At 46.2% G+C, this 18,038-nt stretch overlaps 1 protein-coding gene across 6 annotated transcripts in view; it reads left to right on the forward strand.

Moving 5' to 3' along the window:
• ZFAND6 (zinc finger AN1-type containing 6) overlaps window positions 1-18,038 on the forward strand; it is a 72,408-nt gene that overhangs the window by 25,833 nt on the left and 28,537 nt on the right. Inside the window, exon 3 of one of the 6 annotated variants that reach the window (XM_045058710.1) lies at window positions 11,048-11,208. The exons of 4 other annotated variants lie outside the window; for them this stretch is intronic. The gene's annotated coding sequence lies outside the window, so the exon portion shown is untranslated. Of the gene's footprint in view, window positions 1-11,047; window positions 11,209-15,429; window positions 15,537-18,038 lie in introns of those variants that run through there. One more of the 6 variants, XM_003986740.5, reaches the window with a different exon arrangement.

Raw genomic sequence — 18,038 nt, forward strand, 5'->3', positions numbered from 1 at the left:
CTTTTAAAAAATAGTGGTTTTTTGATCCTTCTGTTTACATGTGCTGTTTTGGCTGGGAAACGTCTGTTTGCAATTTGAGCTCTTGTGTAGGGGTGGGGTTGGTGAGCAGAGGGGAAATAGAAATTTTCTTTTCCTTCCTTGTTTTTGTTTTGGTTTTTGTTTTTCTGAGAGGAGAGAAAGAGAGAGAGTCCCACGCAGGCTCCGCGCTCAGCACAGAGCCCAACGCTAGGCTCAGTCCCACAACTTTGAGATCATGACCTGAACCAAAACCAAGAGTCTGACGCTCAGCCGACTGAGCCACCAGGCGCCTCCGAATTTCCATTTTTCTGATGACTTCCAGGTTTCCTGGCGGAGCAGATGGCCGTTATTACATCGAGCCCTTTCCCGTCAGCCCGTTAGGCTCTTCCTCCCTGTGCTGAGACCTCTGCCTCCCCCTCTCGACATGGTCGTAGACGAGTTGTGTGATCCAGGGTTACAGTCGGCTCGTGTTTTGCTGAAGACGAAGTTTGTGTCCCTGTCTCTCGTTCTCCTCGTTACTGCTTGGGTTTTGAGAGACACTTGCTTATTCTGTGATCTCGAAGTCGGAGGTCCCTCTGCTCATCTCCTCTCCTATCATGGTGCCTTTCCAGCAATTGAGAGGAGAGTGTATGCAACCATCAACCCCGGGGTAGAGGACTGTATTAGTTCGGGACAGACCGTCTGGAAAAATTGTTCCTGCGTGCTTTAACCCTCTTCTCCCCAAAGTGTCACTGAAATCTTCTGCGCCAAATTCTGAGTAGCCAATCTCCGTTAATACCATTCTTACTTGAGTTATCAAGCTGACTTCCAAATGGCAAAAAGCTGAACCCCTTGTTCATACCAGGTACTGTAGTTAGTTGTAAACCATTGTTTTCTTACGTCCATCCAACAAAAAGCACTTCCTAAAATTTTAAATAGTGGCTCTCCAAAGTTTATAGTGGGAAACCATTGTGTTTCGACAGACTACTTTTGAGATGCATCCTTTGACCTAATTTTAGTTGACCTAAATTGTTCTCCAGTTGCCATCTTTACAGCAATCGGAAACCGTTTTCTTTTCAGCTACGAACATGTATTTACTGTGTTCTGTGCTAAAATAATATTTCCCCATATGTATCTACAGTAGTGGTTCTCACACTCGAGTCTAAGAATCCCTTGGAAGCTTAGTCTCAGTCTTGGTCTGCGTCTCCAGAAACTGATGCGGCAGGTGCGGAGTAGGACCTGGGAATTCGTAATTTTCTGAAGTTGTTAATCCATGTTTAGTGATCAGTTCGGGAACACTCTTTTTAAATCTACTTATCTCTTGACATTTTGAATCGTATTCTCGTTGGTCTTTGCTTTTGGCTGCCATAAAGCCGGGTCATTGGAACTTTGACTTCAATATGTTGAGGCCGGTGCTGGAGCCAGTTGGACTTTTTAACATTTAAAAGGAGCTATTATAGGACCCGTTGTTGATGATGAACAGTTTTCGGCTGAACGCTATATGGCTTCGAAGACTATGGTGCCTAGCAATTTATTTGATGTTTTTTAACCACACCTAGAAACAGAAGAGAAAAAACTGAGCTTGGAGTTACTGATTCAGGCCTGCCTGACAATTTATATAAATCAGGTATCACGAACATAGGAATTTAAAGTTATCAAGATCTCTGTGTAATGTGGAAAACCAAATCAGTGCACATTCAGGGGTTGACTCCTCCTAAATAGTTTTCGAGCTAATACGCTTCTATTTTTGTCCCCCGTGAAGGGAGAATTGAAAATTAGTCCTGTTACTGGTGCTTTCTTCAGCAGAAGTAGTGAAAGTAAACATGTGGGCATTTTAACGACGTGAGAAAGAGATGACTGCTTCGATGACGTCTGTACACAGTGCTTATGTCTGCCGTGATCTATGGGTGCCATTAAATTCCTGAAGGGAACGTAGTATAAATTAGAAAATCTTAAACACACAGGCTTGTCATCTGGCCTACTATTTTCAGATTGCTACAGATTAATGTGACCATTTACTGGCCTGGAAGGAGGAAAGTCGCTAATTTAAACCAGATTAGTATGTTCTACGCTGTTAAAGCATTCCTTGATCCTAAAAAGTAAAGATGAAAACGACTGGTAATTTGATGTTTACATGGGAGGTTTAGTTTCCTGTGGTTGCTGTCTAGAGGCTCCGGGTTTGTGTCCGTGGCATATGGATAAATGCAGGCCAGATGCCAGTCCGCTGTCTAAGCGTGGGGCTCCTGGGGGTGCCAGTCCGCTGTCTAAGCGTGGGGCTCCTGGGGGTGCCAGTCCGCTGTCTAAGCGTGGGGCTCCTGGGGGTGCCAGTCCGCTGTCTAAGCGTGGGGCTCCTGGGGGTGCCAGTCCGCTGTCTAAGCGTGGGGCTCCTGGGGGTGCCAGTCCGCTGTCTAAGCGTGGGGCTCCTGGGGGTGCCAGTCCGCTGTCTAAGCGTGGGGCTCCTGGGACACCTGTTGTGTGTAGGTGTGTCAGGTATTGGACATACGGTGGTGAGCAACACAGATGGCTTCTAGTATTTAGTGTTAATCAGATCGTAACAGGCAGAAGGATGTGGTTTAACTTTGACCAGGAAAGTGACTTGTGTGCATGTGCTGTTTCTTAGCAGGGGTATTTTTGTGTTCATTTTTCTCCGTGTATTTATCCCATTTGCAACATAATATTTATATGCAACATATATAACTGTTAACTGGGATTAATCAAAAAGGATTTATAGAAAAAAAGTTTAATGGTTGTTGGAAACTTTGTAAAAAGTCAACTCTAGGGGCACCTGGGGGGCTCAGTTGGTTGAGCATCCAACTTCAGCTCAGGTCATGATCTCACGGTTTGTGGGTTTGAGCCCCGCATCGGACTCTGTGCTGACAGCTCGGAGCCTGGAGCCTGCTTCGGATTCTGTTTCCCTCTGTCTCTCTGCCCTTCCCCTGCCCGCGCTCTGTTTTCTCTCAAAAATAAATAAGCATTAAAAAAGTTTTTAAAAACATCAACTCCAGGGCCCCTGGGTGGCTCAGTTGGTTAAGCGTCCAACTTGGGCTCCGGTCACAACCTCACGGTTGGTGAGTTCGAGCCCCGCACCAGGCCCGCAGCTGTCAGCACAAAGCCTGCTTCAGATCCTCTGTTCCCCTCTCTCTGCCTCTCCCTTGCTCTCTCTGTCTCAAAAATAAATAAACATTAAAAAAAAATTTTTTTAAATCAACTCTGTATTCTCAGTGAACAGAATATAATAAACTGAAAATGGCATTTGGAACCCTAATGGTTATTCAGTATTAATGTTTTTATTGGATAGGTACTAACAATATATTCAGACTTCTAATTGTTAAGAGTTATGGGGGAAAGGACCCCACCTAACTTCTTGAGGCTGGATTTGTGTCTTCTGTCGTGTCCCTTCCGGCTCTGCAGAGAAGTCAGCAAGCGAGAGAGCGGGTTCACTGAAGGTGTCTGCGTCTGAGCATTTTATCTTGGTAATATTGACATGACCATTATACTAATAGAATGGAGAAGAATCGTTTAAATTGAAAGGCTATTCTTAAATTGCTATTATTTTGAGCACTTGAACTTAGTGGTAAACAAGTTAAAAATGTTTGAAATGTGATTTTTCTTAAAAATACTTTGAAGTTCTGGCCCCTGGGTGGCTCAGTCAGTTAAGCTTCTGACTTCGCTCAGGTCGTGATCTCACGGTTTGTGGGTTTGAGCCCCATGTCAGGCTCTCTGCTGACAGCTCAGAGCCTGGAGCCTGCTTGGGATTCTGTGTATCCCCCTCTCTCTCAGCCCCTCCCCTACTCATTCATATTCATTCATTCATTCTCTGTCTCTCTCTCTCTCTCTCTCTCAAAAATAAATAAACATTAAAAAACTGAAAAAACTTTAAGTTCTTCTTAAGTTCCCTGAAGAAGTCTCTTGGATTCAAATTACCCAGTTTACTATGAGTTTATCTTTAGGTCTTATATTTGAATGATGGTTATTGATCTTTTCAAGAGAAGGATTTTTTTTTTTTTAATGGAAGCTTTTATTTGTAACATAACTATTTTTTTTTTTAATTTTTTTTGTCAACGTTTTTTATTTATTTTTGGGACAGAGAGAGACAGAGCATGAACGGGGGAGGGGCAGAGAAAGAGGGAGACACAGAATCGGAAACAGGCTCCAGGCTCCGAGCCATCAGCCCAGAGCCTGACGCGGGGCTCGAACTCACGGACCGCGAGATCGTGACCTGGCTGATGTCGGACGCTTAACCGACTGCGCCACCCAGGCGCCCCTGTAACATAACTTTAATGATTAAGAAAGTATGAGGAAATTGCTTTCCCTGCATTTTCTGAAGAGTTAGGAAACATTCAGAAGGATGAATTCATGAAAGGAATAAGCTAGGCTGCCTTTATTTGGGAGGTGTCTTTTGTTGAAATGCAATAAATTCATGTCAGTTACACTTTTTTAAAATATTTAGGACTAGGAAATCATACTCAGTAGAGTTTGTTAGAATTATAAGCCCCCTTTTCCCAACTTTAAAAACTGACGATAAGTATGTTCAAGCTCTAATTCACACTTCATGCTTGTTGTAAAGCAACACGTTAATTATACGGTGGTCTGAGGGGCACCTGGCTGGCTCAGCCACCAGAGCGTGCGACTCTTGATCTTGGAGTCATGGATTTGAGCCCCACGTTGGGTGTAGAGATTACTTGGAAATAAAAATAAACGAAAAGCAATCCAAGCTGACCTCGTTCAAGGTACCAAGTCATTTTCAAGGCACTGTGGTGATAAAAAAAAAAGTAGATACAGAGAGAAGGTAAGAAAGGGAAAAGTTTCTCTGCTTCTATCTAAATGAGGGTAATTGTTTAGAACGTTATTTTAAGACATGAAAAATAAAATGATTGCTTAGTAGAACACCGGTACTTGGAGAAACTCCTAATCCTCTTACGTGCCACCTCCTGCTGTAACTCAAACTTGTAATAGTAAGATCCTCTGCCTGGCATCGCTAGGACTCCATCATGTTTCGAATCAGAACGGCTGTTTCTTTTGTCCTATTTTAGTATTTTTAAAAGTTCAGCTTTATTGAAGTAAATTTGCATACAACAAAATTAGCTAATTTTAAGTGTGCAGTTGTAGTTATGACGAATGTGGTTATAACCGTGATGTGGAACATTTCCGTTACCCCAGAAGGTTTCCTGGTGTCGCTCAGGAGTTCATACCTCTGCCACCCTTGGTCCCTGGACCTGCATTCTGCCTGGTGGCTCTCTGTAGCATTTCATATAAATTGGATCACATATTATGTAGTCCTTTGTGTCGGTCTTCTTTTACTTGGCACGGTAATTTAGAGACTCCTCCGTGTTGTTCATCGGTGGTTGGTTGCTTTTTATTGCTAAATAGTGTTCCACTGTGTGCACGCGTCCCGATCTGTGTGTCCACTCACCATCTGTTGGCTACTCCGGCTGACTTGGTACTTGGCCGTCACGAGTCACGAATAAGGCCGCTGCGAACACGCCAGCACAAGCCTCTGTGTGGACGTGCGTGTGAGTACCTGGGAGTGGACCTTTGCTGTGGTACAAATGGAGCCTTTGTCTCGTAGTCTGGGCAGAGGAGGAAACCCATGTTGAACCAAGAGGATGAAACCTGTCCTAGGGAAAAAGCTGGATTGCCGACCGGCCGTTAATTCTCTTCTTTGTACTTGTGCTTTATGTTTTGTCTTCCCCCTTTCCCCCCAACAAACGCCTGCCTTTAATTTTAACTGTAAAACCTCTTCAAAAATGATATTCCTTATTTAAAACTCAAATTTGTAAGAAAAGCCTAAATTTTGAATGGGCTTGTTGAACCATGGCTGGTTTGTAATAGTTCCCGTCCCCTTCCCCCTAGTATTTCTGCCTTCTACGAAGTTTTATTTTTTTGGAGCCTTTTTTTGTTTCTTTCTATATCACCTTTCTCCTCAGAGTTGGGACCTGCATAGTATGATCTGAGTTAAGGGAAATACATAAGTAGCTACAGATAAAGGTTTATGATTTGTAGTGTCATAGTTTGGGATTTGCTGGAAACTCGGCTGCAGACTGTGTTGGTCTGACTTAATGATTCATGAAGCCTCTGAAGGGAGCTTAATTTGCTGACTCAGGCATGTTATAATCTCCTCGGCAGTATAGGTAAGACTTGATTTAGAAACAAGGGATGCCTGAAAACTTGCTTCCTGCCCTCCTAAATAGATTATGTATGTATACTAATCATACATATTAGGGACTTTCGGTTCAAAATTGACTTAATTTTACATTGGAGTTCATCAGCTTTCTTTCACAGTGTGGATTATTCTGATTCTTGTATTAAAAGAGCATCAACCCGGGCACCCGGTTGGCTCAGGTGGCTGAACGTCCAGCTTCCCCTTAGGTCATGATCTCAAGGTTCGAGAGTTCAAACCCCCATCGGGCTCTGTGCTGACAGCTCAGAGCCTGGAGCCTGCTTAGGATCCTCTCTCTCCCTCTCTGTCTGCCCCTGCCCCCCCCCCCCCCGCCTTTGCCCCACTCTCACTCTCAAAAAGAAACACTTAAAAAAGAGGAGCATGAACCGGCAGCAATCAGAGATTGGCATTTGAATTAAGATCAGAGGAAAATTTGGAAAGCTAGTACTTAGGTCCAGTGGGCAGAGAGGATTTGATAACGTGCTGCCCGAGAAAATGGGAGAGAACACAGGAATTTTGGTTGGGATAAAATATCTTTGCCCGTTTTGCAGTTAGACATTCTGCGATGGCCTGTTAAAGTGCCTCCTTTAAACAAGGTATGCCATCGGGTTAAAGAGATTAATCTGATAGAGAGCAGGTCAAAGAAGGCCGTAGCTCTGTAACGGAGCGGATCTGGAATGAGCTAAAGTACAGCAAATGTTGTGCCCCCGGTGCTCATACCTGATGCAGAAGATATTGCGTATAGGAGACTAAATTCATCGCTTCTTCCTGGGTCATCCTTGTTCAGCCTTGACTTTCTGATTTTGCTGGGTATCTACCCCTCCAATTCCTGTCTTTGTTAGACTGTGAGCCAGGTGACGCGTGCTATCATTCCACTCCTTTCCAAAGGGAATTGTTTGTGCGCTTTTCCCAGTAGAGAGACTATTGTTCTGTGCCTCTTGACAAGCAAAAAAAAGGAGTGTGGGTATAAGATGCAAATAACTGTACAGCGGTCAGAGCTGTCCTCTACAGCTGTTAGTCTTGTAAAACCCCTTCCACTAGTTGAGAAGAGGATGGTGGAAGATTGAACGGAAGTTACAATGCGCAGGGAAGATACGTGGGGCCGCTGGGGAGGAAGGGGAGCTGGGCATTAGTGGTGTGGCGGTGTGTGGCCATCAGGGTGGTCTCCTTTCCCACGCCTTCTCTCGTTCATAGTCCCCTCTCTGTTTTCTTTCTTTTTCCCTCCAGCTTTATTTCATGGTTCCGTGCCACGGACATGTTTGTGTATCAGCCGCTTGTGGGCCAGCTTCTCAGTGATGACATTGTTACCTTGTCTTTTCCAGGTGTTCTCTAGTAAATGGGTGCTTCATCAGCTCTTTATTGGCATTTGGAGTTTATTTGTTTGGGGAAGGGCGTTTTAATATTTTCCTTGCGTGTTGTTGATCACACGCCTCTTACTTGGGTTCTGCTTTGCTGCCTGGCATGAGCAGAAATTAACCTAATTTGGAAGGGACACTCACCTGCAGCTGCACCCCCAGTTGGAAGATGGCAGGGGCTCGGGGGGTCGGGGGAGGACTGTCTGTCCTGTGACCGCGGCGTGGTTTGGGGAAGGTTGGGAGGAGGTGACGTGCCCTTGACTCCGATCCACTGAGCCACACCTTGTCATCAGTGTGGAATGGCATGTGTCATTTAGCACTCCGCTGGATGTTTGACGTGAGAGCACTATAATAATTCACCAAATCGGAAATCAGGGATTACTGTAATTGCCGTCAGATTGGAGTTTGAGTGGACGGACATCAGATTGGAAAAATGATACTCTTTCTTGTTAGGTATTCAGAATCCTTAGAACATCAGCCTCGAATATTTATCTTTCTCAGGTTTTATTTTGAAATAATTTCAGGGCTGCCTGGGCGGCTCAATCGGTGAAGCGTCCGACGTCGGCTCAGGTCGTGATCTCACAGTTTGTGGGTTTGGACCCTGTGTCGGGCTCTGTGCTGACAGCTCAGACCTTGGAGCCTCCTCCGGATTCTGTATCCGCCTCTCTCTCTGCCTTTCCCCAGCTTGCCCTCTGTCTCTTTCTTTCTCTCTCTCTCTCAAAGTAAACATTTAAAAATGGTTGGAAATAATTTCAAGTTTACGGAAAGTTACATTAATAATACAAAGAATTCCCATATACCCCTTGGCAAGGTTCACCCACTGTTAACTCTTTGCCACGTTCACTCTGTCATTCTCTCTTTTTTTCCTGGATGGCTTGACGGTACGTTGCACGCATCATGTCCTTTTCCCCTGTAAGGCTTATGCAGATATTCTGACAAGGCCATTCTTGTGTTTTCAAAGACAGTTCAGTTATCGAATAAGGGAGATTTAACACTGATTAATGATAGAATTCTCTAATACATGGTCCACTTCCGAATTTCTCTATTTCTCCCAGAAATGCTCTTCATTAATTTTTCTCCCGGTCCAGGATCCAGCCTAGAATCATTTGTGGCATTTGGTCACTTTGTCTCTTTATTGTCCCTTCATCAGGAACGCTTTAGCTTTTACCTCCTTGACGTTGGTATTTTGTGAAGAGTGACCATTTATTTACAGAATCTCTCAATTTGAGTTTGTCTGATGTGTCCTTTTGAATACCTTTGGGGAACGCAGAGTCAGCGGGGACACCACGTTAGTGATGTGTGCTTCTCGGTGCATCGTGTCAGGGGGCACGTGTCTGTCTGTCCCCTCATCGGGGAAACTAACTTGTGGTCTTTGGATCAGTGTGGTATCTTCCAGGTTCTTCCACTTAAAGGTTTATTATTTTTCATTTTGTAGTAAGTCATCTGTGGGGAGCTAACTTTGAGGCTGCTCTGTTCCGTATCAGACTTTCCCTATAGACAGTGTTCCCTATCAGACTTTCATCCACGAAGAATTTCAGCATGCTTTGGTCATTTGGGCAGAGTCATTTATTACTGTGGTGGTTGAGGTTCAAACATCGAATTGCACACACTCAGTGCTACAGGAGGGAGCGTGTTCCAGCTGTTGGCTTCTTCAGCATTTGATGTAATTTTTTTAAATCTTTTTTTAATGTTTATTTTTGAGATGGAGACAGAGCGCAAGTGGGGGGTGGGGGGGACAGAGAGAGAGGGAGACACAGAATCTGAAGCAGGCTCCAGACTCTGATCTGGTAGCACAGAGCCCGATGCGGGGCTTGAACTCACGGACCGTAAGATCATGACCCAAGCCGAAGTCGGACGCTCAACCCACTGAGCCACGCAGGATTGGCCCCAAGCATTTGAACGTGTCTTATGTTGAACTGGAACGGGTCTTCTGAGATGTCCACACGGTGCTTCACACCTGAACTCTCGTACCACCCAAGATAAGCCTGCTCCTGTTTTCTCTTTAGCGGCCCTTCAGAATGCATCCCGTTTTGATTTTTCTCTCGGCTCCTTCCATTTCTAACGGTCGTTTCTTGTTAAGAGATGGCTCTCTTGAGTTTGGGACCACCCTGTTGGTTTCATGATCACACTCATTTACTAGTGTCCACACTTCACATAGGAAACCCCATCCGCAAACAGTTCTAGGTATGTTTTTACCAGGACAGTGGCTCGCCGTTGCCTGTAATCTGGCTCGATGCGTAAGAGCAGTAGGCCTGGGAGACAAATCTGGGTTCGAGTCCTGTCTCTGTCACTGATTAGCTCTGTGATCTTAAACAAGTTTCTAGCATCTCCAGACTTCAGTTCCGTGATCTAGAAAGAGTTGGCAATAATTGCACCTACCTTTTTGAGGGTGGAATGAGGATTAGTGTGCGTGTAAAATTTAGGGACAGGGCCAGTGACACCATAATCACTCATTAAATGTTGATTGTTGTTCGTAGACAGAAAACATATTTCTGTTTTACAGCCCGAGATGGGTACAACTTATTTTTTAGCTGTTGTGTCCTACAGTAGGCTCACTTAAACCTAAGGTGATAATCAGCAAGTTGAAAAGAGTTCTGAAGCACGGTTAGGTTCTCGGACAAGTACTTTAACTTGTGTGAAAGTTATTCCATCGGGTTCCGTCAGCTTTTATGAGGTGTGAATTATTTCTTAAACCTTTGCATGTACATATAAGTGATTATAAACAAACATTTGTCTTTTGTAGCAAAGCAAACGTGCAGTAACTTATTTCAGCATTAAGTAATACTTTAAAAAGTAGCCAGTGAAATTGAGTATTTGGACGTTACTTCTCATGGTGTTTCTAACCATGTTGCTCATATAAATAGTAAGTTTACGCCGTGAAATGCTGAAGTATTAACTAAAATTCTCTGTAGAAATTTGAGGCCCATGTTTTATATCCAGGTATTCTAGGACATTTTGATTGAATGCAGTTTTACTTTCCAGACAAGCCTTCTAACGCTTGGTAAACCTGTAGCAGAAATGCTTCTATAGAGATGTGAATTGGTCGGTGAATGTGCTGCAAACTTTCATAGCAAATGTTAGAAATACGGCTCTTAACTTCAGTCGGAACAGGACCCAGAATCTCATTCTCCCCACCCAGGAGGGTCCCAAGGGATATTCTTGGGGCACCGAAGTCATCCCCATTGACTGTTTGTAAAAGTTCTTCTTCTGTTGCTGGACGTTTATGCTAAATAAATTAAACTTTAGAGACACAAAAATACCTAGTTTTGCTTATTTGGGGGTATAAATGATCGTATAAAAAGTAATCCTTGCCCACCTAACCTGTGGCCAGGTGAAGAAAAATCCGTATGGTAAAGTTGTGTATTGCTGTATTGCACGTTGGTGTCAAATACCAAGTGAAGTGTTTTCATTAATTTTCCCTCAACACCCCTTTTTATGTAGCTGTAAGAGTGAAAGCACTTCTTAAAATTTCAGACAATTAAAATGTACACAATTTTAACTGTCTCAACTCTGTTTCATGTTAAATGTGTTACAGGAATGAATCTGAAGTCTGCTGCAGTAAAACACTGAAGGCTTTAAAATGTTTTCTTGCATAAAACTCAAACTTTAAGTAGCTGCTTATGAGGATAGGGAAGGCAGGAAGCTAATGTCTGTCTCAAGATACAGGACAGCTGTTTGCCCATCAGCTTCAACTGTGTGAGTAGACTCAAGCCCGTGACCCTGTGTGACCCTGTGTGACCCTGTGTGATGGGGGTAGTCGCTTAAAATGTTTAAATCTGAAGTGTTTGGAGAGACACCGAAGGCAGCATGATGAGACGTTTTTTAGGGTCTGTTTTTTTCTGCTGGGGCGGGTGGGAGATTTTTATTTATAAAATATTTTTGAGAGTAACACTTAATAAGTAAGTATTATTAGTGACCATGCAGCTTTTTTTCAGAATTATTTTAAGCATTGGAACCTGCATTACTTAATCGTATCACGGTGAAGCAAAAGGTCAGAATTCTTTGGGTTGCTGTTTGTTTTGCAATTGATTTCAGCTTTTTAATATTAATGTTTTTAACGGACAACCATAGAAACGTGTTTTGGAAATACAGCGTTACATATTAATGTAGGAAATTGCTCTTGGGAATAATTTCATAACGTAAATTACAATTAGTAATTTTTGAGTAGCTCTGTTTAACTAGAAAGAGCATGTATTTAAAAATAAAGGAACTCTCGGTCCCTAAATGCAGTTGGAAGTCTTTTAGACTTGCCAACTTTGTGTTTTAAAAGTGCTCTGATAATAATGTAAGTACCTGTTGAAGAAAAAAATTCTTAATCAGTTGGAGGCCAGCAGGGATGGGGGCTGATTTTTTTTTTTTTTCCTACTTTCCCCTAGTTCTGTTTGTGTTTTGTATTGGCCTTTTTCCTATGTGGATTTAGGAGTAGGACTCTCAACGGGATGATCTCCCCGCTTAGGGGAATGCGTGGTGCGGATGGAAGAGGTGATTAAAATATAAGACGTTGCTGGAAGCCGAGTGATGAGCGTGTAGATAAAAACGTGTCACGTCTTATTAACTGTTCAGGGAGGCTTCAGGGGAAGGGATGGCATTTGCAGTAAGGCGAATTTACTTTGCCTCTCACCTCACAGATGTTTTGGCTGAAGGAAAGTCAAAATCGAGAGTCTCTGGAACCGGTGAGGTGATTGCGAAGGCGTTAGAGAGCCCGCAGAGTGTACCCTGGATGTGGGCACTCGAATGAACGTGGCTGGAGGGTCTGGGGCAGGGAGGAAGGGTGTGTGGTCCGGTCTGTTCAGAAGTGCGGAACACGCCAGGTCACAGTGTGTCCTTCCCCCTGGCTTGGCCAGTGGATGCGCAGCCGTGAGGGACCCTCCGCGGGTCGTCTGATTCCTGATCTTCCAGAAGCCCTGAAAACTTACAACCTCCCTGTTCTTAGTGCTGACATGCGCTAAGGTTCAAGTCTGCAGGCCGAGCCCAGTGCTGCCTCGCGTCTCTTCCCTCCCAGCTTCTGAGATGAGTGTCAGAAATAGAGAAAATTCAAGGTGAAGGAGGCCTTTAGAACATCCTCATGAAACTTGGATGTTGAAGACGAGGTTAGGCAGAAAGGACACACATGGGCAAGAGAAGCTTCTGGAGTTTCTCTGTGTCCTGTCCTTGTGCCCCAGGGCAGGTAGAGGACAGGGCTGAGGGAGGAGTGCTGTGCGGGGTCCAGGGAGCACCACCCGACGGGCCCCACCTCCCACCCCCCCGCCTCTGCCTCACGCACCCTCTACCTTGCCTTGTCGCCGATCCCGCGCCCACTTCCGGAACAGAGTCCCACCCAGAATGTACACACAGGTTTCACTTCTTTGGTTGTTGCGTTTTGCAGTAAGCGCGAGCACAGAGCCCCGGGGTTGCGGAGGGCCGCGTAACACGAGTCAGTTAACACGCTTCGGTACTCTGGCCGAGGGTCTGGCTGCATGGGGTCACATCCTAGCTGTGCCTTCTCACAGCATGTTTTATTGAGCATGTGATTTGGTCCGTGCCTCGGCGCCTGTCCTCTGTAAACAGACGTTATGATTTGATACACGATCTCGTGCGGCCAGGTGTCAGCGATGCTTGCAGGATATTGTACTGTTAAACTTCGGCCGCTGCTGTAGCGAGGAGGGAGCACCAGGCGGTGTGTTCCAGATCCTCAGTAATAGATTTTACGGCTTTAGGATTAAGAATTTGGAATCACAGGGCTCCTGGGGGGGCTCAGTCGGTTAAGCGTCTGACTTGATTTCAGCTCAGGTCATGATATGGTTCTTGACATCGGGCCCGCCTTGGGCTCTGCGCCGACAGCGTGCATGCGGCCTGCTTGCGATTCTGTCTCCCTCTCTCTCTGCCCCTCCCCTGCTCGAGCACACACACACACACACTCTCTCACTCTCTCTCTCAAAATAAATAAAAAGAAAAGAAACAAACATGGAATTTGGAAATCACAAAGTAAGGTATTTTCAGGTGGGTATTGTGGGCAACATTTCTCTAGTAGTAGAATGGGAATCCCTAAGTCTCCTGACCTCCTGTGCTGGTCAGCTGTAGACACTAGCCCCATTTCAGATTTTCGGTAGCCTGATGTGGCTAGTGTATTTTCTAGATTTCTAGATTTGAATCAGGTAATGCATTTACATCAAACGTGACCTGCCTGATGACACACACAAAAGGTTGGCTCTTGCAGCAAATGTGACTCCACAAGGGAAGAGGGAAGGAAGCAAAAATATTTCTTGCAAAATCGTGGTGCAGGTGAGGTGTGTTTTCGCTGGGTTTTAGACCATTTACAAGTCCTCACAACTTCTCAAAAATAAAGGTGGGGATGAAAAGCACGTCAGACGGTGTTGCACGTCTTGAGTTCTGTCAGGAGTGACAGCTTCTGGGAGGAAAGTGAGCGTTCTGTACATTCAGACGCTGGCGGAGTGCGCTCTGATCCAGAAGCCCCTTGGACAGCGGTGCCGTTCCTGGGGGGCACGCTAATCTAAGGCTCCGGGGGACCGGGTATCAGTCGGTAGTTGTCGCGTACCGGAGTCCTCTCTGTGCGGGACGAGCCTACTAAAGGCCAAAAGTTGTGTGGATTTCAGCCGGATGGTCACTCTTACTGTGTTTAGAGACAGTGCAGGAGCCAGGGTACCAAGAAGTAGAAACGTGACTTTATGTTCCACGAGAAGTTACCAGCCACCACATTCTACTCAAGGAGCAGAACACATTTGGACAGACACCTGTCCTCACTAAAGAAAGAACACGAGAATGGAAACTCTTACAGAATTGCAAAAAGATTACGGCTTGGTATCTTTTTACGTGTGTGGTGTTGTACCTCTTCCCCACCCTGCCCCCGAGTTTAGATTGGGTCACCGGGTCGGGCGATCGCCCGGGTCCAGCAGGCTCGCCTGGAGGGGTCACCCGTGGTGCCGGCCGAACAGCAGGAGCTGAGGCCTGTGGGTACTACGGAGTGTATCGGAGGGGGTGTGGACAGGGAGGCAGTGACGGGCGGTATGATACCGAGCCCCCCTCACATCCGTGGGGGGGGGGGGGATCCTCGTGTGGCATTTTCACGGAGTGCCCACGAAGGCCTAAGTGTGAGGTTTTCTGATGTGATTTGTAATTTAGGGAAGAAGTTTGGAGAACTTCAGATGGAACGATGACCTGTGTGCACTTGGGGCATCTCCCGCCAGAGGCGGAGAGGCCGCCTGATGGGGCTGGCGGCCTGGTTGTGCTCTAGGGCGTCGGTGCCGGTGTCTCGGCCTTATCCCAGATTGGCTTGCTGTTGGGCATCGTACGCTCTTAATCGGGAACTCAGACTGGATTTTCCATATCTGTTTTAGCCATTTAAACCCCTTCCTTCAAATGAAGTCTTTCCCAGAAACCTGATCTGTAAGTCCTAAAAGGACCTGTTCTTGAAACGGAGAGGTTTCAGTCTTCCGCCTCCACTTTCTCCCCACCCTCGCCCTCTGCCTCCACCGTCGTTGATTAGAATTCAGCTCCGAGAAGGATTGTCTGAATGGTTAGCGCGACGGGAAGATGCTTACCACGCACCCCCTTAGGTGCTTTCCGATTTTAGCTTTGACTGGCTCCTCGTAGACTGGCTGTTCACTGAAGCTGGCCACGATACTGCTGCTTATATTGAAAGGCGGTACCGGTAAACGACCCCAGAAACTAGCATTTTACTTTACAGATCTTGTCGGTCCTTTCGCATCGTGCTCTGCTCCTGAAACTATGGGAACAGCTCTTCCGTCATCCGAGTCCAGATGATCTGTACTTACGGGTAATTGAGTTTGTTTTTTTTCTGGGTACGTTACCTCTTTACCAGTCCTGCCCTTCTGTGCATTATTAGCTACTAGGAGGAATAGAGCCAAGTGATGCCTTCTCGTTTGCAAATAAGCCCTTATGGACATGTGTTCTGTTTGTCGACAGCATACCAGACCTCTCCTTGTTTTTCTGCCATTTCTCCTTCTAATGTTGTCACGCAGCCGCACTGGTAAAGTCGCCTGCAGTCCCTTTGAGAACAACAGGAGGTATGTAACGGGGTGGTTAGGGAGGTGTTCTTGAACCGCACCTGCTAAGCCTTCCTTCCCGTCCCTTTTGCCTGCGGACTGCCACTCGGGCTCCTCAGCCTGGCCACGGAGGCGCTGCGGGTGAGGGTCCTGGTGGGAGTCTGCTCCCACCTTCCTGTATCCCAGGCGCACGGGGTTCGCCGCCCTGGTGAGACCACATAGTGGCCTTTAACCTGCCCTCCCACCCCTCCCTCCCCCGGTCAATATGAAGTACAAGCGCTTAGCAGGCTCTTTATTGGCAGTTATCTGGAATAAGCAATGTGTCCTGTCGTGAACTTTTGAGAGGAGCATTTGGAAACCGTCCCCTCACACTTCTAGTCCAGGAGGTCTTATGGCCCCCGTTGGAAGTGACACGTATTCAGAGACGTGCTCGCGGGCAGGCACGGTCTGCGGCCAGGGGGCCTCCCAGGTGTCCGGCCTCTGCTGCTGCGGCAGGGACAGAGTCGGGTTTAGGACTGCGGCCTCTGCGCCTTCGGTGGGGTTCCAGCCGCCCCGTGGCGCTCCCTCTCCATGTGAACTGCGGGTGTTTGACCTGAAAAAGCCACTGGGGCGGAGATTTCTGTGCCTTTATGGGTCAGGAAGTGCTTGGCAGTCGTCTCGCTTGATCCTCCCGAGTCCTGTAAATTAGAAAAGACAGATTATCGCTGAATTTTAATGCGAGGAACCAGAGGCCGACCATGTACCTTAAGTTGAAAGTGGCAGAATCAGAACCAACTTGAAGATCAAGTCCGACGTCTGTTGTTCCCACTGCGCCCCCGTGTCCCTGCGGCTCTGCTGGGGCTCACGGCTGTGCCCCTTGCCACGATAGCACTTGTTACCCTTCTCCCCAGGGTGTTACGCTTTCGCCGAAAAAGAAGTCAACTTCCGGAATACCTGGCAGTTATCTTGGCCGTCTGTTTTTTTCATGCCCCTGTGAAAGTCGAGTCCCCAAACTGTATTTTTGGTGCCGCTTATTAGCGTTTTGTGTTCTTGTGCCGAGAGGACCGATGTAGTGTTGGGGTTAGTGTGCTGTCTTTGCGGGTAGGTGAAAGTCACACATTGATATTCCTGTCCTTCTACGTCTGTTGGTCCTTGAGAGCAGAGCTGTGTCATAACTTCTGTCTTTTACAGTGCGTAGGGGATCAGTCAGCACCATAATCAGTGTATCGAACAAGGCACCCTTGCCGGGGGAGCTGGGACAAAAGGAAGTAAAACTGACTCTGTTGAATAATTTTGCTGTATCTTTCCTGATAATATTTCAACTACAACATTTTGGAAATCATTCATTTGCTCCCCCAACATCTATTTCAGTACTTGTTGCTATGTGCCTGGCCTTGGATCCAGAACTGGGATTGGCAAGTTGTGGCCCACTGGCCAGACAAACCCACTTTGGCCACTTCTTTTTGTAAATACAAGTTTTATTAGAACGCGGCTCTGCCCATCCATTTTTTTCCCCAGGATTAGACAATCTAACTTCAATAATAAAGATATATTTGGGATACATTGGTGCTTAAGAAAACAACACATTCATTTTTGACATCGTTTACCATGAAAGAATTAAAAAAGCATTGGACCTTTTAGAAATAACTGGATTCTTATTTTAGTTCTTCCACGTCATCCATCCATCCATCCATTCGTTCGTCAACAAACACAACTGCCTTCTGTTTGCTGGGCCCTGTGTCAGTCACTGCGGGATCGTGACTCTGCCTTTGCAGAACAAGTGTAAAGGACAAACCATTAGACAGACCACCGAGGATAGTACAGAGTGCGAAGTACCGTGAAAAGTGTACGTACGGGGTGGCGCAGCAGTACCCAGGAGAGGGGTCAAAATCCGATGGAAGAGAGAGAGGGGTCACGGAAGGCTTCTTAGAATAGTAATCTTGATAGGAATCTACAAGGATAAGTAGAGACAAAATGTGCAAAAACTAGGGGGCGTGGAGCGAGTGGAAGGAAGGGTATTTTAGGCAGAATGAGCAGCCCCGGTGAAGGCCTGGAAGGATGGAAAGTATCTACTGACGTTGTTGCTGTTGTTTTTGTTTTCGTATCGCTTCTCATTTCTGAACTTCAGGAACATGCCACCTTTTTAACAGAAGAAAGTGTAACCAGTAAACTATTCAGAGGAAACACAGAGGCAGAGAGAGTAAGCCTCTCATCCGCAGCCCTGCCTCACCCCTCCCCAGAGGTCAGCGCTGTCCGGGTGCCCTGGAGCCCTCGTAGCCCTTTTCAGTGTATCCGCAGACGAGTCTCTTTGTAAACGCAGCCCATTTTCCTTCCTTTTGTGTGTGAACTTCTGCAGCGCTGGTCCTCACCCACCGAGGCTGCAGTGACGGCCCGCATTGCTATGGACGCGCGTTTGCACACATGAGCGGCGAGTATCCGAGCGCGGGACTTTCTGCGTCGAAGGGTGCTGTCTATTTTCTCTTTTTTTTTTTAATTTTTTTTTTCAACGTTTATTTATTTTTTGGACAGAGAGAGACAGAGCAT

Source organism: Felis catus, chromosome B3 (genome assembly GCF_018350175.1).
Source record: "Felis catus isolate Fca126 chromosome B3, F.catus_Fca126_mat1.0, whole genome shotgun sequence".
NCBI classification, from domain to species: Eukaryota; Metazoa; Chordata; class Mammalia; order Carnivora; family Felidae; genus Felis; species Felis catus.